Here is a 14,037-nt window from a genome sequence, read left to right as displayed (position 1 = left end):
TTAGCAAACAAAATTAAAATGTTTATTATTGCTTCTCCTTTAACCAAGTAAATTGACAAGTAACCAGTTCTTCATAGATATCTATTATCTCACAGCTATGTCAAGCAACTTACCTTGTGCCTTTGCCAAGAAAGTTTTGTCTAGTATCTCAGTGCCCTGCTGTTTCATCCTTGCTTTGCCAGTTATGGATTTGGCTCTTACTTGCTTTTTACTGTGAAAGAAGAGGACAACAGAAGAGGTGTCCATGCTTCAACCGCAGTGCCTTCAACCTTGCTTGAATATAGAGGCTGCAAGGGTCGCAAGCTCCACCGACTGCAGGATAGCTTTGCTCCAAAGGAGCACATCGTCATATTGTTCTCCAGCATAGCAAAGCTAATGTGAATTGTTTAAGTTGTTTCAGCTGATGAATTAGAACTTCACTGAACCACAGAGCAAAAATGGAAGTGACTCGCTGTTTTACTTTCTCTGTTATACCCTGCTAAGGGAGTTATTTGGCAGTGACAAAGCTTCTCTTCTGCTGTTCTACTGTCAAAATCCTAGGATTTTGATTTTGGGAATTTTCCCCTCCCATCAAATACTGGTTCTGAATCTACAGAACTATTTGAGAAATCAGATACAAAACTATCATAAGTTTAAATTACCAATATTCTTTCTATGCTTTCCTACTCCCATTAATAGCAGGAACCTGTAGCTTTTCACTTTCTAGTCCTGTTCTGTAACAAGTTTCAACATGCCAGAAGCATAATTCCCTCCAGAAGTCTCTTCCATCCAAAATATTGATATATTTCTTCCCAGGTGGCACCAGTGATAAAGAACCCGCTTGCTAGTACAGGAGACATAAAAGACACTAGGTCAGGAAGATCCCCTGGAGGAGGGCACAGCCACTCACTCCAGTATTCTTGCCTGGAGAATCCCACAGACAGAGGAGCCTGGCAGGCTGCAGTCCATGGGGTCAAAAAGAGTCTGACATTCTTCTCCCTTATATTTTTTAAGAACAAATACAGACAATAGCAATTGTATTTTAACATTTTTTTCTGAAATGTTAGTTTTCCAAAATTGAAAAATATTTTTGACCTGTGGGATCTTTTAGACAATTGGTCAGCTGACTCTGAAACCATGAGTGTTTTGTCGTTGTTGTTTTATCATTCCAAACAATGGGGAACTTCCAGAACAAAAGTTTATTAGTTCATCAGGAAGGCAGTTTTTTTACTTAGTCCATTAATGGCAGGTTCATTTTTTTTCTCACTAGCTCAGGCAGTAACCAGTCTTCTGTTAGTTCTTGTTCACTGGTTTGTCGTAGCATAAACTCATCTTGTTGTTTTGCTTATATTATGTATCAGTAAATATTAAAACCCAGTTAATACTTAAGCTAGAAAAGCCATGTAGGCATCACTGGACCCACATACTTGGTTGCAGCCACTTTAGTAAATAGGGTGGATCACATGCCAATTGAAGCAACTATTATGGTTCCACAAACAACACCTCTCATTATCCCACTTAACTTTTCTTGTCTTACATCTTACACTGCATTGTAAGGCATCTTATACTTCCCTGATTCTGTACTCCAAGAGTAAGTAGTTGTTGCTAAATCATTCACTGCTTAATACTTTAGATGCAGGGGATATGGTGAAACCTTTTTTGATTCCCCAATATTTATTTCATATATTATATAAAGCATACTGTCAACAAATATTTGTTTTAAGGGCGTATGAATGAATAAATGAAAATAGAATAGGCAGTATTGGAAGCTAAAGTAAGATAGCTTTGCATTTGTTCAGTGTAATTATTTCCCCAGCTATCCCCTGGCATATGAAGAACAATATTTATATCATGTTTGGGTGTGGAAATCAAGAGGTTAGATGCCTTACCTAAAGTCATCCAACAAGCATTTGGTAGAACCAGTTCTAGAGTGTGATTGATGGAAACAGAGCTATACTTAATACCTATCATATTCCTGACAAATGAACAGTGACTGTGAAGAGTGTCACTTGTAGCTGAGGCTAAAATATAAATTTTACACATAGTATAATACTATAGTTGTTGGGCTTCCCTGGTGGCTCAGCAGTAAAGAATCCACCTGCAATGCAGGAGACACAGATTCGATCCCTGGGTCGGTAAGAGCACCTGCAGAAGAAAATGGCAACCCATTCTCATATTCTTGTCTGGAAAATCCCATGGACAGAGGTGCCTGGTGGGCGACAGTCCACAGGGTCACAAGAGTCAAACACGACTTAGCAACTAAACCACCACCACCACTAGAGCAGTTACTATTGGCTAACTATGCAACATTTAGTCCCCATATTTTCTTGGAATTAATGTGCAGGTAGTTGCCTCTCAGGAAATTAAACTAGTCCCACCTCAGGAAAAACATCCTGACTGGTTTAAACTAATCCTGGTAACTCTATTTTTCTTAACAATTTTAGTTTAAGAAGAACGTGTGATTCAGTTCTAGCCACTAAGATATGAAGGTCAGTCTACTGGGGAGTTTCTGGGAAAGTTTTTTTGGGTCTAAGAAAGAATTAAATGATAGAGTGATGATCAGTCAATGGTCAATGGATTGGAGGTTCTATTGAATCAGAGGAATATTGCAGTTGGCACAGTAAAATATTCTGGAAGGAAGGAAAATGGTATTTAGTGAATGAAATGCTTAATGGATATTTTGGAGGTGGTACAGTGGTTGTTATTGGTTAATTGAGACATTTTAGAATATGAGATTAAGAAAGCTTAACCAAGGTAATTTATAGAATACAAATCTTTTATTTTTTCATTTTATTTATTTTTATATAAATTTATTTAATTGGAGGTTAATTACTTTACATACATTATATTGGTTTTGCCATACATCAACATGAATCTGCCACAGGTATACACGTGTTCCCCATCCTGAACCCCCCTCCCTCCTCCCTCCCCTTACCATCCCTATGGTCATCCCAAATCTTTTTTTTTTTTTTTTAATAGAAAGAAACTACCTGAGGGCATTTTATTGGTGCTTTTGAATGTAAGTAGGTCACAGAGGAAGACAAGATTTGGGATTTGTGGCACTCTCATCACGCTGGTGCACCTGCTCACCGGGGTGGGGAGCTCACATCCTATTTGTGGCGATGTTGAAGCTGCAGGAAAACCTGAAGCTTGAAGATTATAACAGAATTCGGTTCAGTTCAGTTCAGTTGCTCAGTCGTGTCCGACTCTTTGCGACCCCATGAATCGCAGCACGCCAGGCATCCCTGTCCATCACCAACTCCCAGAGTTCACTCAGACTCAGGTCCATCGAGTCAGTGATGCCATCCAGACATCTCATCCTCTGTCATCCCCTTCTCCTCCTGCCCCCAATCCCTCCCAGCATCAGAATCTTTTCCAATGAGTCAACTCTTCACATGAGGTGGCCAAAGTACTGGAGTTTCAGCTTTAGCATCATTCCTTCCAAAGAAATCCCAGGGTTGATCTCCTTCAGAATGGACTGGTTGGATCTCTGAGTAGCTGAAGCAAAACTAAGGACAGTGAGGTTAAGAGAACTTTGAAATGATACATAATAATGACACAGTCCAGTCTAAATGTATTTAATCTGAGCCAAAGGGTAAACTAGAATGTGACTGGGTGGTCACAGTATTTACCAAGGATATTCCCAGGTTGCTGTGATATTTGATAATATCTTCCTCAATTCCAACTATTGTGGTAGGTTTATACCCTGGAAAATTCATCAGACATTCTGATAACAACTGGAATATCTTTTCCAATCTCACCAGTAGCAGGTCTTTTATGACACTCTTCAGGTTGCAAAGAATTCTTTTAAAAAAAAAAATTCCTATTTGAGGTAAGACTGACATGCCAAAAGCTATGGTTTCCCCTTGTTGATCTATCTTGCTCTCCCTTTTGCCATAGCAAACTGAATAGAACACGTCGTATGAGAAAAAAAATATTGGCTGCTCATTAATACATTAAAACCTAGCTTACCTTGGCTATAGTGATAAGAAATAGAAAGAAATTGACAGAGAAAAATACTGAGACAGAGACTTATTTTATATTACCTCAAATTGCAAAATATCTGTGCTAAAACTGAAGTCACTAAGAACATGAGAAGCCAGTGTCACGTAGGAAAAACCTTAAATGTGCTAAGAAAAATTGCCAATCTAAAACTAAATTGCCAATCTAAAACTATATTCTTATTTTAAAAGAATAAAGCCCTGGAAAGTGACATCATGAAACTGATGATGTAGGAGACAGCAGCTTCCTTCTCCTTCCTCAACAAAGATCAATTCCCTTTAATCTTTTTGTCACTTCCACTGTAAAGTCATAAGGGATTTCCAAATTCATCATTTTGTAAATATTAACAACGTCCTAAATCTTTTAAAAGTAAGGAGGTTAAAAAAAATGAGAGGTCAAGAAATTTTGAATCAAAACTTTTGTTCCTGTTTCTAAATTCTGTTCTTCTGGACTAAGCCCAGTAGCGTCTCACCTTCCAGTAGCCTGTGCACCTCACTGCCCACCCCACCTCTAAAAACTCCCACCTAACTCAGCAACAGTTCCATGAATGTTGTTAAAGTATTTTACATAGACATTTTATTTTTAATGGATGCCATTGAAGGTTGGAAAGATGAAAAAGATCAGCAGCACAAAGATGTAAATAATTTAAAATATAATCTTAAAAACTTTCATTCTTAAAGTGAGAGAGATACACTCAAGGAAGAGGCAAATGCCCTGGACACTAGCATGTCTGAAGATAACTAGACCTGCTACATCATCTTGCTAACAAAAAGGAGCCAGCTTGAAAACAAAGCTAAAGCAATGAGATCACACAGAAGAAAATGAAAAGAACCTGTCTTAGATGATGCTAATGAGCCGATGGATTAAACCTGGAGTATACTCGCTATGAGCTGCTTGTCATCTAAGGTGATAAATGCCTTTACTGTTTAAACCAATGTTTCATTATTTTCTGTAGAAAGCCTCCTAATTGGGGTAAGTATTGATATCTATTAACCACACTTAACCACTTAGGATGTCCTTTCATGCTTTTCTTGATTTCCCTTAAGTCATCTACTGAGAATAACAGAAAATCATAGATGGTGATTGTCTGATTACAACCCATTAGATATGACTTTGGGTCTCTGAATGATCATAGTTAATAAAGCATAGGAAACACTGGGAAAATTAGGAAGTGAGTGGGTAGGATGAGATACCTGGTGATGGAGGTGATTCTGGTCAGGTAAAGTGAAATGTAAGCTAAGTGGGAGATGCAAATGAAAACAGAGAGAAGGCAACTATTCTTTTTTCTGGGTGGGAGGGGGCAGTATTCAAATCTTTACTTATTTTTTAATTTAATTTTTATTTTATGTTGGCATATAGTTGGTTTACAATGTTGTGTTAGTTTCAGGTGTACAGCAAAGTGAATCAGTTATACATATATTATTTTCAGATTCCTTTCCCAAATATACAAATATATAGATTATTATATAATATTGAGTAGAAGTCCCTGTGCTATACATTAGATCCTTGTTGATTTTCTTTTTTATACATATTTGTGTGTGTAAATTAATCCCAAACTCCTAATTTATCCCTTGCCCCTACGTTTCCTGCTTTGGTAATCATAAGTCTGTTTTTGAAATCAGTGAGTCTGTTTCTGTTTTGCCGATAAGTTCATTTGTATCATTTATTTTAGATTTCACATATAAGCAACATCATATGATATTTGTCTTTCTATGTCTCACTTACTTCACTTATAGTATGATAATCTCTAGGTCCATCCATGTTGCTGCAAATGGCATTATTTCATTCTTTTCTATGACTTAGTAATATTCCATTGTATATGTGTACCACATCTTGTTTATTCAATCCTCTGTCGATGGATATTTAGTTTGCCTCCATATCTGAGCTATTGTAAATAGTGCTACAATGAACATTAAGGTGCATATATCTTTATGAATTATTATATTCTCCAGATATATGCTCAGGAGTGGGATCGCTGGACCTATGGTAGCTCTATTTTTAGCTTTTTAAGGAACCTCCATACAGTCCTCCATAGTGGCTGTAGGAATTTACATTTCCAACAACAGTGTAGGTTTCATTTCTTCCACATCTTCTCCAGCATTTATTGTTTGTAGATTTTTTTTTGATAATGGTAATTCTGACTGATATGATGTAATACTTCATTATAGTTTGGATTAGTATTTCTCTAATAAGTAGTGAGAAGAAAATGACAACCCACTGGAGAGGGAAATGGTAATCCACTTAAGTATTCTTGTCTGCGAAATCCCATGGTTGGAGAAGCCTGGCAGGCTACACTCCATGGGGTTGGAGAGAGTCAGACAAGACTTAGTGAATAAATAGTAACAATAATAAGTGATGTTGAGCATCTTTTCATGTGCTTTTTGGCCACCTGTATGTCTTTTATGGAGAAATGTCTGTTTAGGTCTTCTGCCAATTTTTTGATTGGGTTATTTTTTGATATTGAACTGCATGAACTGTTTGTATATTTTGGAGATTAAGCCCCTTATCAGTTGCTTCATTTGCAAATATTTTCTCTCATTCTGATGGTTGTCTTTTTGTTTCATTTATGATTTTCTTTGCTATGCAAAGAAAAAGTTTAGTTAGTTCCCATTTGCTTATTTTTGTTTTTATTTTCATTACTCTAGGAGTAATGGATCAAAAAGACCCTGTTGTGGTTTATGTCAGAGAATTTTCTGCCTATGTTTTCTTCTAAGAGTTTTATAATGTTCAGCCTTACATTTAAGTCTTTAATCCATTTTGAGTTTAGTTTTGTGTATGGTTTTAGAGAATTTTCTAATTTCATTCTTTTACATATAGCTGTCCAGTTTTCCCAGGATCACTTATTCAAGAGACTATCTTTTCACCATTGTATATTCTTGCCTTTTTGGTCATAGATTAATTAACCATAGGTGTAGGAGTTTATTTCTGAACTCTCTAACCTGTCCCATTGATGTATATTTCTGGTGGTTTTCTTTTTTCTGGTGCCAGTACCATACTCTTTTAATTACTATAGCTTTGTAGTATAGTCTGAAACCAGGGAGCCTGATTGCTCCAGCATTGTTTTTCTTTCTCGGGATTGCTCTGGCTATTCAAAGTCTTTCATGTTTCTGTACAAATTTTTGAGTTTTTGTTCTAGTTCTGTACAAATTCCATTGGTAATTTGATAGCGATTGCATTAAATCTGTACATTGCCTTGGGTAGTATCGTCATTTTGACACTATTGATTCTACCGGTTCAAGAACATGGTATATCTTTCCATCTGTTTGTGTCGTCTTTGATTTCTTTCATCAGCATCTTATAGTTTTCAGAGTACAGGTCTTCTGTCTTTTTAGATAGGTTTCTTCCTAGGTATTTTATGCTTTTTGATTCAATGGTAAATGAGATTGTTTCCTTAATTTCCTTTCCTGATCTTTCATTGTGGTATATAAGGAATACAAGAGATTTCTGTGTATTAATTTTGTATCCTGCAACTTTACTGAATTTATTGACTATCTCTAATAGTTTTCTGGTAGCATTCTAATTTAGATCTCTTTTATTTCTTTTTCTTTTCTGATTTCTTTGTCTAGGACTTCCAAAACTATGTTGAATAAAAGTGGTGAGAATGGAAATCCTTGTCTTGTTCTTGATCTTAGATGAAATGCTTTCAGCTTTTCACTGTTTAAAATGATATTAGCTGTGGGTTTGTCATACGTGGCAGAAGGCAACTATTCTGAGTAGAGCCAGTCTTAGGGACATAGGAGCCATATGTTTGGGGGAGAGTTGTGAAACCCATATTATAGTAGTGGCATCAACCCATGTTCTTCTTTCCAGGAAGAAGTCAATGTTCATGGTATATAAGAGAATGCTTGTCATGCTTGTTTTCTTCAGAAACAGACCAAGTTTGGATGTGTCTCATGATAACATGATGGTCTAAAAATGAGAGGCTTGATTTTCATTTTTCCTGTAAACATCCCAGAGGCCCATGGTACTACCTTCTTTCAGCCTGGCACAAGTCTCATAAACTAGAAGATAGCTTAACATTCAAAGTATGGTAGTTTTCCCTCATTACTTTTGCCCTTTTCTAAATATGGTATCTTCATAATGATATAGTAATATTCTTTTGCAAATTATATGAGAGCTGTTAAAATGGATTTAAACAGTAAATCTAACAAATAGGTTTGTCTTTGCCTGATGACTCAGAGATTATTATTTATTCTTGCATTTTAGGCATTTTAGAAAAAATTAATTCCTGCATATGTTATATTCAATTGAATTTGAAGCCATAAAGAGGAAAGAAATAATAAGAACTGGAATAGAAATAAATGAAATGGAGACTAAAAAAGCAATAGAGAGGCTCAATGAAGCCAAAAATTGATTGAAAGAAAAAAACAACAAATTGACCAATCTAAAAATTAAGAAAAAAGAGAAAATACTCAAATTCTAAAATCAGAAATTAAATAGGGGATATTATCACTGACTTTACAGGAATAAAAAGTATTATAACAAACATGGGAGTGGGTAGCCAATTCCTTCTCCAGGGGATCTTCCCAACCTGGGGATTGAACCTGAGTCTCCCACATTGCAGGTATATTCTTTATCATCTGAGACACCAGGGAAGCCCCTATAACAAACACGCAAACTACCAAAACTAACTAAAGAAGAAATAGAAAATCTGAATAGACCTATAACAAATAAGGAGATTGGATTAGCAGTTGGAAATCTCACAACACAGAAAAGCCTAGGACCACGTAACTGCACTGGTGAATTCTACAAACATTTAAAGAATTAACATGATTACTTCTCAAACTCTTCCAATATTTAGAAGAGGAAAGAATACTTATTAACTCATTTTATGAAGTTATCATTATCCTGATACTAAAGCTAATCAAAAAGACACTACAAGGAAACTATGGGCCAATATTCTTTGTGAATGTAGATACAAAATTCTTCAATAAAATGCTAGCAAATAGAATTCAGCAGCATGTTAAAAAGATCACACACCTTAACCAAGGGGGATTTATCCCAGAAATGCAAGTGTAGTTCAACATACAAAAGTCAATGAGTATAATTCACCACATTAATAGAATAAAGGAGAACCATATGCCCATCTCAATTGATGCTGAAAAAGCATTTGACAAATCCAGCATTTCTTCATGATAAAAACCCTTATTAAACTAAGGATAGAAGGGAACTGTCGCTACATGACAAAGGCTATATATAATGAACTCCCAGGTAACATCATCCTCAAGGTAAAAAGACTGAAAACTCTTCTTTAATATCTGTGCTTGGTGTTTGAAAGTCAAACATTCAGAAACCTTAAATGTTCTTGAAGAAGAATATATTTTCTTAAAGTTTCAGGGGGTGGGGCAGGGGAATGTTCTCTGTATTAAAACTTCTTCATGGACTTCCCTGGTGATCCAGTGGTTAAGAACCCATCTGCCAGTGCAGGTGACACAGGATTCAATCCCTGCTCTGGGAAGATTTCACATACTGAGGGCAGCTGAGCCTGTGTGCCGCAGCTGCTCTCTAGAGTCTGTGCTCCGCAACACGAGAAGCCAGCACAATGAGAAGGCTGCCCTCTGCAGCTAGAGAGCAGCCCCCACTCTCCATAACTAGAGAAAGCCAGTGTGCAGCAGCGAAGATCCACTACAACCAAAAATAAATAAATGAAAAATGTTTTAAAAAGGGAGAAACTTCTTTATAATGCACACTGTTACATTGTACATTAGGTAAAAGTATTACTTATTGAAGTTCTTAAATAATTGTTATTGTTCCTACAACTGGAGTATTTGATGTGTATTTTATATATATACAGTTTGCAAACAATAGGAAATCTAGAGGACTGGGTTACTTATTATCCTCTCTTTTATATGTGAATACAATAAAACATTTTTAAAGAAGTTTAAAAATTTTAAAGAGAATATATAAAAACATTTGATGATTTGGGATATAGATAAGGAATGGCTGCTTGTTTTTTAAAGGCATTTCTAGATTCTTAATATTTGGGCCAATTACTGTGACAGAATTTCTGCCCTCAAACCAAATCCCAATGATAAGATATCTATTCTTCACATGAGCAACGACTGAAGTACATAGGATTAAACAAAATATTCATGTCTGTTATAGGATTAAGAAAGTGAGAAAAATGTAAAGTGATAATGTGCTAGTTACCTCAGAGTGGTTGGTTCAGATATGGTGATACAACAGAATTGAAACAGAAAGGGACAGTGTCAGGCCCAAGATAAATATGTCAGGAGCTGAAAACTGCTTTGAATTTTTATCCTAAAGATAGAAATAACATTCTTATGAAAAATTGAATGCTAAATATTAATAAATATGTATTACATCGATTTTGCTTGTTGACACATTTGTTTATTTGTTTGACAAACAGTTATTGAGTAGCTATGTGGTAGTTTTTAGGCCTCAATTATTCCAAAGCAAAATTGTGAAGTCTGAAGTTTCATTTCGGTCATTTTGCCTCTTTATACTATGCTCCTTTTGGATCCTTCAGCCTTCCTTTTCCTCCTTCAGGTTTAAAAACTAATGACATTAAGACTCTGGTGACAGGAATGACAGGGTTCCTTAGGATGAAAGATGATTGTGTTCAGAGGAAAGAAAAGTATGTGTTTAGGAGCAAAGCTCTACCACATTGTTAAATTCTACTATTAATAACTGTGGATAGACAGAATTAGGGGGCACATTATATTCTTTTTGCTTTCTATTGTAATGTTATGCCTTGCTTTCATAATATATGAAAAAAAGTACATATAAGAAAAGTAACAACAAAAAAATGTGTTAAAATTTTTTTCTACCACTTCAGTTTTTTTTCTTTCTAATTCATTTTTAGTCCATCAGGCATACTTTGCTTGTTTGGCAATGTTCTTTAAATTGTTTAAAAACTTTTGCAAATCGATCAACACTAAATGTTCTAAAGTACTACAGACATTATAAATTTTATGCATCATGTAAACGTGAAGCTTGGTATGAGGCAATAAACATTTTAAGTTGTTTTAAAATTTAAGTATTGGACATTTAGAGTGCTCTCAACTTGACACTATTAGTGATAAGAGTTGAACAAATATAACTAGTTACTATGTTTAATCAAATATTTGACTAAATCATTGCTTTTCTTTGGGATCTTGAAGGATATAATATAGTGTGAAGGAAAAGAATAAAGTAGATTAGGATGTGACCATGCACAGCTGAAACAGTACTTTGTCATTTTCCTTTTTTCTCATTTTTGAAGGTGGTTGATATCCACTTTTTCTCTTTCTTTTTCCCTCTCTTTCTTTCAGCTTATGAAGATTCCTAGTACAAACAAGAGGAGAGTTACCTGCAAATATACAAACTATAGATCCACTGGGTCTTCCTGTTGCAGATGACTCTCACATTGTCTGATATTCTTTTTCTTTTTTCCTCAGTTTTTTTTTTTGATACCTTAATATTGCAAGCCTGCTCCATTAACCTTCTTTCATTTTCCTCTGCCTTGTATCTCTGAATAACTTAATTTTTGTAATAGTTGAAGAATTATTCTTTACAATATTGTATTAGTTTCTGCTGTACAATAGTGTGAATCAGCTATATGTGTACATATACTCCCTCCTTCTTGAGCCTCCCTCCTATTCTGCCATCTCTAATTAACTCTAGAAAGCTGAGCTCTGAAGAACTTTTAAGTACCTTCAAATTCAGCTTACAGAAAATCTCTCTTTTAGGTCTTTAGGAGAGCCAAGGCTACATGAAAGATTATGTTCAATCCTTCACAAAGCAGTAAGTGAATGATAGGGAAGACCATGCAGAGTGGGAACTTGACAGTAAAAGGAGTGAGAAACCACTGGGGTTCATACATATGAGCTTCCAGATTCAGAGCAGAAAAGTGATTGTGCAGGTCCAGTGACTGCCCTTGACAGTCTCTCTAACTGATAGAATTTGCAGTGATGGTCTTCAAAGCTGTTCTTGAAGTCTCATAAACAGTCATTCCTGATTTTCACCAAAACACAGAGTACTGTTCCTCTGGCATATGCAGCAGTGATACGGCAGCAAGAAAAAACTGTTCTTGATGAATGTCTTCATCATAGCGTAGGCCTTGCAGATCTTATAGGGCAATTCCTGGCCATGTCCTCTGGTATCTTTAATTATATGCAAGAAATGTATAATGACTATCACTCTCCTGGGCTTAGTTCACTGTGATAAGAAATTGATATCTATCCAGCATTGCCGGGTTGTCATGGCAGCCTGCTAATCATTACCTCTTCCTTCAGTGCTTCAGGAACACCACTCTTTCCCACAGCAGATAGTCCTTTCTGTCGTGCACCAACGTTATTGTACCATCTTCCTAACAATTCTCCCCAGAATATAGGATCATCTCAGGACAGTCCTTAGACACACCACCTGTCACACTTGAGAGTTCATTATCACTCTCCTCTTCTGCTTCGTCCTCCTGCGGTGACTCTGGACCCCATCCACCAACAGGAGTGATTGGTTCCTCCTTCTCAGACTTGCACTGTCAACTTACCACCTCATATATTTCCCGAATTGGTACGGCTTTTTCCCTCAGGCTATTCCAACCTTGTGAAGAAGTAAAAGGGTTTCTCCTAAAATGCCACAAACACTCTTTTGCAGGGTACACATGTACAGCTGTCTCCAGCTGAAAATAGATAGCCTCCACTGCCTCCGTGACTACCATATCCTTTGCCACAGTCGTATATACTCGTTCATCTTTTGGAGTTTCTTCATTAAATGCCAAAATATTGATGCATTGCTATTCCACATGCCAGTGATAATATAAGCTCTCCCATCATAGCTCTTTCCCATGGATTCCATCTCCAGTAAATAAATGTCATAGTTCTTCATGTTTCAACCTAGGCTTAATAAGATTCCAAAACATCTTTCAATAGCTAATTCTTTGTTAGAAAGTTGCTACACTGTAATCACAACCTTCTTTTCTATTCTCTGTTTTAATTTGACAGTATTTTTTAAAGTGTTATATTAGTACAAAAGATTATAAAATAGGGAGTGAAAGTCTTCCTCTCTCTGATCTTCCCTATTCAAATTTCCAAAGGTAAAACCATTGTTTCTTATATATCCCGACATTTGCTATTAGAATGCAAACATGTATATCTATATGATCCGTATGTGTATATACGTGTATATGTACACATACATACACAGAGGATCAAACTAAACTAACTTTTCTTTAGCTTACTTTTTCACCCAAAAATGTATCTTAGGCATTTTTCCATGGAAATGCATTTTTTAGTGGTTCCATAGCATTTTATCTTATGGCTGTACCATGATTTATTTAATGAGTCCTCTCATGATGACATTAGATGGTTTCCTGTTATATACTATGTCAAGCAATGTTGCAGTAATCATACATACTTATATATGAGTTTATATGTAAGAAAAATTTCTAAAAATGGAATTTCTAAGTCAACAAGTATTTTGCTATCAGTAGATGTTACCAATTTGTTCTTTAAAAATGTAATACCGGTTTATACTACCCCCAACAGTTGATGGGAATGTCTTGTTTCCCTTCCCTCTGGCCTACACTGAGCATCATCAATCTTCTTAATCTCCAGTGTATAAGATGAAAAATGATATCCTACTTCTGGCTTTTGTTTTGTTTTGTTTTGTTAGAAGTGCCAGTGTGAGGAAAGTCTTAGTGATTGATGGAACCATACAACAATAAGTAAAGTACAATGACAGAATGTGTTAAACTGAAACTACCAATGCGAGCCATAAAGAGCAGTCTTTACTGTGGCAGTCCAGTGCAGCCACAGAAGAAGCACTTTTGCTTACCACCATGCTTATAAAATCCACCTCTGGGCCCATACTTCGATCTCTATGTCATTCTCTTCTAGAGGAAACTGAGGTTTTTGAGGATAGTTAATGTCATGTCCTGCAGCAGGAAAAAAATGAGAAGCATCAAGAAATTCTTTTTTTTCTTTAAAGAAAGTCAGGATGTTCTTGGGATCATTAGAGGGAACTCTAAACAAGCAAAACAGGCCAGTTTAAGGATGTTCCCTTAACCAGGTTGAGTCAATTTGATAATAAAAATTATAATAATCATGTTAAATT

The 14,037-nt window shown here is 36.0% G+C and overlaps 1 pseudogene; it reads right to left on the bottom strand.

The window, feature by feature from the left end:
* Positions 1 to 11,308: 11,308 nt before the first annotated feature.
* Positions 11,309 to 13,791, bottom strand: LOC138427917 (rab GTPase-activating protein 1-like pseudogene; annotated as a pseudogene).
* Positions 13,792 to 14,037: the final 246 nt, after the last annotated feature.

The sequence above is a fragment of the Ovis canadensis genome, chromosome 22 (assembly GCF_042477335.2).
Source record: "Ovis canadensis isolate MfBH-ARS-UI-01 breed Bighorn chromosome 22, ARS-UI_OviCan_v2, whole genome shotgun sequence".
NCBI lineage: Eukaryota > Metazoa > Chordata > Mammalia > Artiodactyla > Bovidae > Ovis > Ovis canadensis.
Note: the sequence above shows the minus strand (reverse complement) of the source record. Positions and strands in the feature narration are given on the sequence as shown.